The sequence below is a fragment of the Suricata suricatta genome, chromosome 6 (assembly GCF_006229205.1).
Source record: "Suricata suricatta isolate VVHF042 chromosome 6, meerkat_22Aug2017_6uvM2_HiC, whole genome shotgun sequence".
NCBI classification, from domain to species: Eukaryota; Metazoa; Chordata; class Mammalia; order Carnivora; family Herpestidae; genus Suricata; species Suricata suricatta.
Window position 1 is genome coordinate 63,904,509 of NC_043705.1, and position 10,706 is coordinate 63,915,214.

Consider the following 10,706-nt stretch of genomic DNA (forward strand, 5'->3'; position numbering starts at 1 on the left):
TCAAACTTTTAGGCTTGCAAATCAAGAGAACCGATTTTCTCTTTCTCTTGCATTCATCCTCACTCTCCAATGCTTTTTGTCTCTCACGCTCTGCTCTCTCCCATATACCACTTCCTTTACACACACGCTCACATCTTAGGGTTTTGGGCCAACACTTCACAAACATCAAGAAAGCCATAATTTGGTTCAACTAGTCCGATAACTGTACCACCTCCTAAGACTTCACAATGTTGTGCATTTTTGCTGTGGATACACCATCCACTGGCTCTACGGCTGTCGGTGGCTCCTTACAGACACACCATTCTGTGGCCTTCACTATTTCAGGATCTGAGTCTAGAGATCTTTCATGATACGGCATTGGGCTTGATGAACCACATCAATCTCTCAAGTGTAAGAAAATGTTCTACGACCTCACATGTGCAGGCAAGTCCTGTTGAACGTATACTTTATCACAATACCAAATGTTTTGAAGTAAGAAGGGATCTCAGGAGAGGATTCAAAACCAAAAACAAATAAAAATTGAGGGGGGAAAAAGGGTGAAGTCAAGAATTCTTTAAGTTTTGAAGCTATGAAATGAGAGAAGGGAAAAAAAAATCACATAGACATCACACTAACTCAGGAAAGATTGAACAGTCCTAAAGGGGACACTGACCATTTCTTTCAACCAAAGGGCCGTAGGAAAACAAGCAATGGGACTGAGTATCTTGCCTGGCCCTTTTCAATGATATTAATGTCATCGATTTCTTTTTGGTTTATGTAAGAGGAGAAAATCTCAAATGTGATAGAAAAGAAAAAAGTAGCCAAAAATTTTTCCTTATCCTATATCCTATATAACACTGAGTGGTCTTCTGAGAAATACTAGAAGTAATTAAATGGGCGCACAAAAAAAAAAAAAAAGACAGGTTGTTAGTCTTCACTTAGACTATCCTGATGGAGTTAGGACTGGACTTACAACTTTTTAACATATTTTAACATATGTTACAAAAGAAGGGCGAAAAAACCTACTTTCTGAACCATCAAACCTTTACTCACAGACCATCCAAAAATTAATGAGGCTCTTCAATGTGAATGGAAATCAAAGTACTTGGTTATTTACTGGTTGGCAGTTTAAAATTTTAAAAAATCTTGCTCAAAGAATTACCTATTACAGAAACCTCCAAGAGATTCATGTTTTAATCAGGCATAGTTGTATTATTTAAAGACCAGAATAATTAATATTCTATTTTAAAAAATTTATTCAGTACACATATTAAACAACTGAAACTTTACAATGTGTCTAACAATATTTATCGAGTGGTGATTTATCCTATGGTTTGGGATAATTCTAAGGAGATAAAGAAGTCTCATAGCACATCCTAAATTGGACTGAAACTGGATTTTTAAATAGAATGCCTAACTCTGTAAGAAACAAATGTCAGAAAATTACTGACTCCTATCTATACTACTATATGCAAAAAAAAGTTTAACATTTTCCCCCTTGCCAAGGGGCCTTGAAAGTGTGCCAGGTACAGGACCTTTGCTCATAATACCTTTGGCAAGAATAGGGCATTGTCATCATGCTCCTATGAGCTACGTTTTACACTTGAAGATAATTTTTCGCTACTTGTTAAGGAAACACTTGCAGGTACAGAAAAAATAGTTTCTAGGTATTTAAACATAATTAAAATGATCTCTTATCTACTTTAAAGAGAAATAAAATTAAATTATATTTAACTGTTGGTCTGATGTGGTAAATGTTATATAGGCAATTAATAATTGGTTAAGTGGGTTAATGACCAAAGTAACATTTATGCACTATCTGTATACTGTTAAATCAATAATTTAGTTTAAAAATAGAGTTGGAACAAATATTTTTACATAGTTACATTTTCTACTGAAACTCGCAGTTAATACATTTCTACAAGAGGAAGATAGTTTTAGGAGCTGTTCTGGCAATAATTTGTCTGCTTTACACAAATGAGAATTCTGCTACTAACTGAAAGGAGCCATTACTGCTAGAAATGATCTTTTAATAAGATTTTTAAAAATTACATTGGTATCAGTTGAAAATGTGACTGGTAATCAAAGACTGGTTTTAACAGATTGTTTATTTTACAAGGAGACGTGAGTTTTGAGACTGAAGTCTCAAATGCAGAGAATATTCTTGCAGATATTTGGGGGCTGATTTATGTTGTATGGTAACAAGCACATTACTTACATTGTACTTTTCAAATGAAGGACAATAACCAAATCTGAAAACTAAAGCTCGTATTTTCTCTCTGGGTACTTTGTATTTTGACCTAGTAATCATTAAAAGTGTGAATATTTATCAATAAAAACTACTGTAGTGCCATGTATTGTGGCAGAACATGGCTATTTCCTGAGGTAAGTACAAAAAACACCACTCAATATTAATTTGCATCACAAAATGACCTAACATATCTGGAATATAATGCACAGGCCTTACAGAAAAGAAGCCATTATATTTTTCGCTGCAAAACAAAAAAATACAGGTCTCTGACTGGGCCTACATGTGCTGGAGGAGGGGATTGGGGAAGAGGTCTCACTTTCTATCTCGCACCTATTGTTTTGTGCATTCTAACCTGCTATATGGGAAGAAAAAGGGAACATCCTGAATCGACTTTGCAGTTAATGCCTTAGTGATTTAAGAGGCAGAATTTTCAAGTTAAAGAGGGGAAACATTATGCTTTTCCTTTCCTAAAGCGACTGCCCAGGAAGAAGGCCCTCTGCTCCTTAGCCTACGCAAGGGGAAAAAAGGACATGACTTCGGGCTGAAATCACTCCGAGACAGAAGAGGGGAAGTTTATGATGTGGCACTGTGCACTGTATCTGGTCTGCAGCCAGGAAGTTTTCATTTTGTATCTCTGCTGCCAGTACCTGCCTGCATATTCAGAAATAAAAATACACCAGGGCTCTGCCTCAGAACTGGGGATGTTACAAAGAATTAAAAGAGTTTATTTTTCTTTCTTTATCCTGAGTGTAATTACTGTTTTTAAAAAGAAAGAGCTGAAACTATAGTAACTGGAGGGTTTTTTTTTTCCTTTTTAAACTCCTCAAACTACCTTCCCACAAACCCATTTAAGTTAAATGGTACATTACAGACTCACCTACATGAAGGATATAACTTAAAACATCTGCTTAGACATGTACATTCTGTTCAGTTATAAAGAATGTGGCAAAATAACTGAAAAATATGGGGCCATTATTTTCTTAAAATGTGTGTTCTTCTGGTGTGTGTATGTGTGTGTGTGTTCATTCATTAAAGAGATTTTTGACTGCAATTAGGTAGTCGGTCCTATAAAGGCTTCCTTGTGTGACCATGATTTCTAAAAATAAAATGCTCTGGTGAATATTTCTGCTAAATAATCACATCTTCAAAATTACTTTAAAGAAATCCCAATGCCTCATGTTACATTAAGCAATAATACCAGCCTTCCATATTAAGCCTTGGTTGCACACCTTATGCATGGTCAACAATTAATTAGGAGGTTAAAAGAAGTCATGTTTACTCTATTAAGTAGTAGACTAATTTTCTTGTCTGTCCCCACTTATTTACATTAGTAAATCTACTTTCTAATTTTGCAGATAAATAAGCATAATCTAAGCCAGAGCTGCCTCTCTGGAGTTCGGAGAAAGATGCATTCTCTTGCTATCATTCTAACTTGCTAAAAGAATCACAGATGTGAGAAAAAAAAAGAGAGGTAGTTGTTAGCTGTTTTAAAGGACACTTCTCAGTGATAGAATTCGACCATATCCATCGCTTTTTAAATCCAGTATGCTACAGATCCATAGTATCTGAGAACAATTTTTATGAATTCTTCATGGATATCTTATCTATGACAACAAGATACCAGAGGAAAACCAGACCACGCTCAGGATGCTCTTTGGAAAAAACAGGTTCTCACCAGGAGCTGCCTCGGAGATCAGCTTCTACAGCTTCTCTAAAAACAAGTTCAAGGTACTTCATTTAAATCATTACGAGAAGATTTGCACTGTCATTCTACATGAATCGCAACCACTTGCCGGATGAACAACATTGCTCCATTCATTTAAAATTTACAGCATTAAGAATTAATAAAGTTTCTATAACGTCTGCATTATTAAAGAGTAATGATTCCTGCAAAAATCTGCCGGTAATAGGTTTACTGTTTTTATTGCTTGTAGTATCACCAATTTTCTTTATAATGTTCTCAACAGATTCTCTTCATGTGTACTTTGAATTTTGTTTACATTGGCTATATTTAAAAAATAAATACAAAGATTTAACTTGGGTAATATAATGACAATGTACAAAAAATGCATATGGTAATGACAAATGAATGTTATTGATATTATCTTCTGAAACCAAAAACACGCATTTATATAAAAGGTATGTAACTTCCATGCTTAATAGTAACATGACTTTTCTTTTTGCAGTTAATGTTAAAATATCAAAGAAATAAGAGGTAATATCATACTGAATAATCTTTTTATAATCTTATTTTTACAACAGTACTTTGTTACAGAATTTTAATAATTTTTCTTGCACAGACAAAAACAACTAACATAAGAACACTGATGTTATCTACTTATTCTTGAAAGAAAGAGGTAGGTAGTTTTAGCTCCTTTTATTTCTTTATGCTTCAATATATCTGTGCAATAGTTACTACTGAATTCTTGTTTGAGCAAAATTCATTCTAGTGCACTCTACAGAAGTTATTTAATATTAAAATTACAAAACTTTCATAAACTGTTTTTAGCATCCAGTATGAGAAAGGGTATCAATAAGAATTGCCTTAAAAAAACCTAACAGTTTCTTTGCTCACTAACTATAGCAGACCATTAGAAATTATTTTCTTTCTCATGCTGTTATTCACTTACACACTGCATATTTGCTTCAATTCTCCAAGGGAAGAAATCTGGCTTTTGTGGGAAAAGTCCACCCCTTTCTACATGTTTGCTTCCTTAAACGAGAGGAACACACCCCCTTACATTCTTTGAAATGTGTCCAACATGCAAAGAATTGTAATAGCATTCTATTATTGACCAAATTAGAAAATCTTAAATGTCAGTCAAATACTGTTAAAAGGCTATGTGTTTTGAATCATGAGAACTAAATGACACATACATAGGTAATAGAAATGAACTATGTTCACTCTAGTATCTACATCTGGATGCTCAAAACACTCGTGTCAGTGGAAGAATCTGTCGATGTTTTTGTGCACATGTATGTTGTATGATAACTCAGGAAGAGGCCCATAAATGTTACAGGTTTTTGAGTGTGCCTTTTGAATTTCAGACCCATTCGGGGACTGCTTCCTCCCTTTCATAAATATTTTAAAGAAAAAATATTCAGAAATTAATGTATCCATCTTAGAGAGTACAATCAGAAAACTATTTGAAATCACAGGAGTATAAAGGTATCAAAAGTCTACGCTCATCATCGTAGTGACAGAAAACTCACACCAAAGTTGGTATCCACTAACTTTGACCTCCCTAAGACAATCTACTGATCATGAGAAGTTATGTTCTAATAAGTCTTCCTTCTATTACGTAGAATACTACACTCCCCAGGCATGTTTTTTGTTACTTCCTAATAAAGTGATATATTCCAGACTTGTGGGAAATCTGTGCATTTATCTTTTTTTTTCTTTATTCCATTTCACATAGAAATTTCAAGTATAAAGACACAAGGTAGGCAAAATTTTCTAATTTTCAAATATTTCAATGTTTAAATAAAATGGTCAGTCCCTTTGCAATCTGTTCATCAGGCACTCCCTGATAAACTTAACTTTCCAGTTTCGAGGCCTAGAAAATGGAAGCTTTCCTATTATGCCTCTGATTTTTACTTGGACTAAGAGTGAATATATAAACTGGAACTGAAGATAATAAACTTATTAAAACTTAGTAAGATATTGTTATGGTCAAAGAAAAGCTGCAAGTGTGTGCCACAAATCCACTCGGATGAAACATCTCATTCAGTAGAATTTCCTATCTTATAATAATGCACAGAAAATTAAACACATAAATATTAATTTTATGTATCACAGAAAATGTAGGCAATGAAAATGCAATGTTTACATTTATGGGTGACTCATTAGTGTTTTATTGTGTGAAACACTAGGAGGCATCAGTTGGGTAAAAAAGGACTTCAATTTTTAAAGAAGCAAGAAATTACTGTAGAGTGGATGTGTAAGAAGTTGGGGTTTTCAAAATGTTATTATGTAAACCAAAACTTTATTCTCTGAAATAAACTCCCCAAACATCATATTTTGTTGTAAAGAATAATCTGTATATAACATTCATGAAATACATGTAATTTGACCAATAAACACCTATCAAGATATATTTCAAATGTATAGATCCATAACTATGTAATTACACATTTTTATGAGGAATATATTTGGTAACAGAATAACATAATGGCTATTGACTACTCTGCATTTTCTGCTCAGTTATTCAATACCATGAGTGTATGTTTTATTTCTGGCAGATTCTGTTTTGTGCTGTCTACAACGCCTCTGAAAATGTCTCCTGCAATTAAGTCTTATGATAACTGCCTCACATAAGCAGCCAGAACTTGATGTCTGCTTATAAAGAAGTGATGGAACTTAACATTTAAGCAATGAAGGTAGATAAGTGAAGGCTGTTTTCTCTTACTTCACCACTGAAAGCCTGTCATTTGAAAACTGAGTTTTCTATTGTTTGAATGGTTGTTCATAATGGTGAAGCAACAGGGTTGTGGTATACTTATCTAGCAATCACTGGAAATTGGAGTGTCTTGCCATTCCTCAACAATCAGCTTTTATCTTTGACCTATCAAAATAACATGTGAACTGCGTAATCCGCCTTTTGTAAGGTGCACAGACTCTGTTGTTGCTCCTGGTTTTGTGAATCGCCTCTGTAATCTGGTTTGATTTCCTAAAGATGACAGATCTCAGTGAACAGTCAGGCTTTACTGAGTGCAGGGCAGTCCACGCGCCGGTGAGATTAAGGTACAGTGCTGAGGTCGGGGATCTTAATCACCTGTGCTTCCACAGGCAGCACACAGAGTGAACATCAGTGATTAAATGTTTTCATTGTGGCCAGGCAATCACTATATTCATAAAATGAGTATGTGCATTTTTGTAAATTTTAGATATTAATCTGTCTGGTGTGTTCTCTGAGGATGTGCTTTTGAAACAAGTAGAACTTTAACAATAATCTCTTCAAAGTCCACTCTGTAACCCGTAATTGCACATGAAATTCTCCCATGTTGTGTTGAATCATGTCCCTGAAGCCAAGGTTCTCTGTTTAATAACAATTTTTTTTGTCATTATGTAGCACAAGTGTTGCTGCACAGATATTTCCCCATTTTTGTCACTTTCTGAGATTTCATAGACTCAAAACATACCACACGTAGTGTTGGGAAATAAAACCACAAAACATACTACAATAAACAGAAGAAAGTTTTGAAATTTAATGTTAACATATGTCAAGGAAGTATTTAGCTCAGCTTTTATAATAGAAATTTAATATAATATGTCATTTATTAGAAAGATATGGTATAGTGTTATTCAATTTATTGATTCGGTATAAGAATGAGGGCCAAGGAAGAAATACACAGAAATCTGAAAAATATAAAACATGATGCTTTTTCAGGATTCAACTTTGAATCATTAGACAGTCTTTTTCACTATTGGAATAAACCATTTCCATCAAATCTTTAAAACTGAGTATATATAAAAAGAAGAAAAGAGTCAAGGTACAGTGGAGTCCTAGTTATTTAAATTTCATGTGTTTAATGGTATGTGTTCCTGGTCTGAAAAGTTATTATATGTGACTGCATACTTTTAAAGTGTTAACAGCTCAGAAAAGGTGGAAAATTGACTTTTTATTATAAAGTGTTTATTTGTTATTTAAACCTAAGAAACATGAATATTTAATAAAAGTTAAGTCATTAATATTGTTTTTGATGTGATACACAGCAATCAGAATGTAAATAGCGTAATTTATGAGTGAAGGAAAATACTGTCTTTAGTAAGAAGTCTGGAAACTATGCCACATGTACGCCAAAGCTTTGTGAATTACAGTAGCAAATAACAGTAGATTTTTATAAAGTTGAGCAAAACTGAAAGATAACTGCATATTGTCTCCTTAATGTGACTGGGGAACCACACTTTAAAGAATGAGTTTAAAGCGTGCTTTGATGAAAACTTTTAGAATTGTTTGTAGTCTGCTATATAGCCAAATGCAGTTTCCTACAAATAGATAGAGATTTTTGATTTTAGAGATATTCTTCCTCTTGAGATAGGATGTTAGATAGGCATATCTCATTTTACCTGTCAAGTTTTGAATCCACTTGCTTTAGAACTACTACTTTTAACTTAATAATTTTATGCATACACTGGGAGAGAATAATATGGTTTACTAATTGCATTATATTTAATTCAAACTGATGGAAAAACAAAAATACCGCTCGTGTCTTATTGGTATATGCTGAACATTTTCAAAGACTAGCCAAAACTGGTATTATTTAAAAAATTAAATAAGATGTCTTACTTTCAAGCTGGAGAATTGGAGATTGTGAATCTATTTAAAGCTAAACTTAGTAGGCAATACAGAGGTTAAATGGGGTTCACAGGTGGTCACATTTCCATGTCCTTCCAAGTCTCTAGGGATTGGAGTTATTATACTCTACATAAACATCTTTACTCTGCAACCACAATTCCCCTGCAAGGTGCCAGTGAAAAAGAGGCTGGTCACTTTTTTGCCTGGTGTAATGAGGTGGCTAAAGTTCCCTTTACAGCCCTTAGTAAATATATGCAGTAACTATGCATTTCACAAGACAGTGACTATTAGACTTAGTATCAGATTCACAATAGTAAAATGCACTTTATGTCAAAGCAATTCTCTACTGAGGACCAGTTAAAGAACTGGCAGAGAGCCTGATTCTACCTATTATACTGTCAGCATTTACATATAAAGGTATTTTATACAAAAGACACACATTCCTACAATGTGAATAAAAGAGCTTTTTCTAAAAAATGGTAACTACTGGACCTAGATTAGGCAGAAATGTTACAGACATAAAATTTCCTTTAAGAATTAATAGCCATATTCTGGTAAGAAGATAACATTAGTATTAAATTTAAATCCTTGCGTAGTATTTAATAATACAATAAACAGTGTGTTGTGCCTTTATATATACTGCTTTCGTGCCAAACTTTATCACTGAGTTTGGTAACTTTCATCCAAAGTCCAAACAGAAGACAATTAAAGTGACTTAACCTTGTTTGTTTTTTAAATAGCTATGCATTTGACTTGACCAGAGTAGCAATGCATATACTTGAAACCCCAATACAAATGGTGAAATGTATAGACTACCGTGGCCAGGGTATTACTTTTTGTCCACACCAACTGAGAAAACCTCTATCATGCCAGCACTTTGGTAAGGGAAGGAGATGCACAAAGGTATACTCTGACAGACAGCCATGCTTTAGCTCAAACTAATCCCAAGAATTAGTGGCTCAGAAGCATAACCCAAAGCAAATCAGAGTCTTTGGGGGGGACTCACGGGAGCATCTTTTCACAGTAAACTAGCGGCTAAATCTTAAGGCATGTACTTCAAGGTCACAGAACATTCTGTGAAATATTGAAATCCACCAGGCTCCACAAGCTCCACCATATCAAACATGCTAATGACGTGAACTAACTTCATGAAACTTTAAACACACTGGTGTGACAAGAACGAGTCAGGAGAGATTTCAATAACTGATGGCAAAAGGATAAGACTATCTAAAAAGTTACTTGTAGCAACAGACAAGGAAATCACAGAATCTAAAAAAAAAGAATGCCCAACAAGCCTCAACTTCAGCCTTCAAAGAGACACAGGAACAGACCCAGTGCCGTGGAATACACTGATGTGGATCTGAGAGACAATACCCAGGCTATTTCTATTTCCTCGAGAAATGTCAGAGGTACTTACATGAAGGAAGCCCCGATCAGATTAGTCCTTGGGATATTTTCCTTTCTTAAGAGAGAGAAAGAGAGAAAAAAAAAAAAAAACAAAAAACGAAAAACAATAATCTTTACTTCGTCCAGCCTTGAAGTGTTTCTCCACCTGATTCAAACATGCAGCCACGGCGACCCACACAGAACCTTCAAAGTCAATCCAATAGCAGCCTGAAGATGTCTGGGTGTACGCGTGTGCTCAAGTGTCTGTGACTGCGAGCAGAGCGAGCAGAGAGCTGGAGACGAAGTGTGTGCGCGCGCGGGGGGAGCGCGCGCGGGGGAGGCGCGCGCGGGGTCGCGCATTCGCGCGCGCCGAGGCCGCTCGGAAGAGGAGGAGGAGGAGAAGGAGGTGGAGGAAGAGGAGGAGGAAAAGAAGGAGGAAGAGGAGGAGGAGGAAGAGGAGGAGGAGGAGAAAGTAGCTCTCAGCAGCCCGCCGGATTAAAAGTAACCAGACTCGTCCAGAAAACTGCGTCCAGGAAGGAAGTGACAGAAGACGAATGGGAAAAGGAGAGCCGCTCGCAGCCTTTGAAACATCGCGTAAAAAAGGCGGAGGGGGGGGAGTGGTGGAAGGATATTGGGAGGGGAGACGGAGGTGGCAGGGAAAACAGCGCAGAGGGGCTTGGGGTTCTAAGCTGCACGTCCTAAGAAGTGCTTCTTGCCTTCTTTTCCCCCCTTTATTATTTTGTCCTTGCCCTTGCCTTTGCTTCGCGCTGCCTTTTCCTCTCCGTCTCTCT

General features: G+C 35.7%; 1 protein-coding gene across 9 annotated transcripts in view; it reads right to left on the reverse strand.

The window, feature by feature from the left end:
• The window catches only part of MEF2C (myocyte enhancer factor 2C), a 149,056-nt gene extending 138,781 nt beyond the window's left edge, over nt 1-10,275 (reverse strand). For 4 of the 9 annotated variants that reach the window (XM_029942588.1, XM_029942584.1, XM_029942586.1 and 1 more), the window contains exon 1: nt 9,947-10,034. The gene's annotated coding sequence lies outside the window, so the exon portion shown is untranslated. The other 5 variants (XM_029942585.1, XM_029942583.1, XM_029942589.1 and 2 more) reach the window with 4 other exon arrangements.
• Nucleotides 10,276-10,706: the final 431 nt, after the last annotated feature.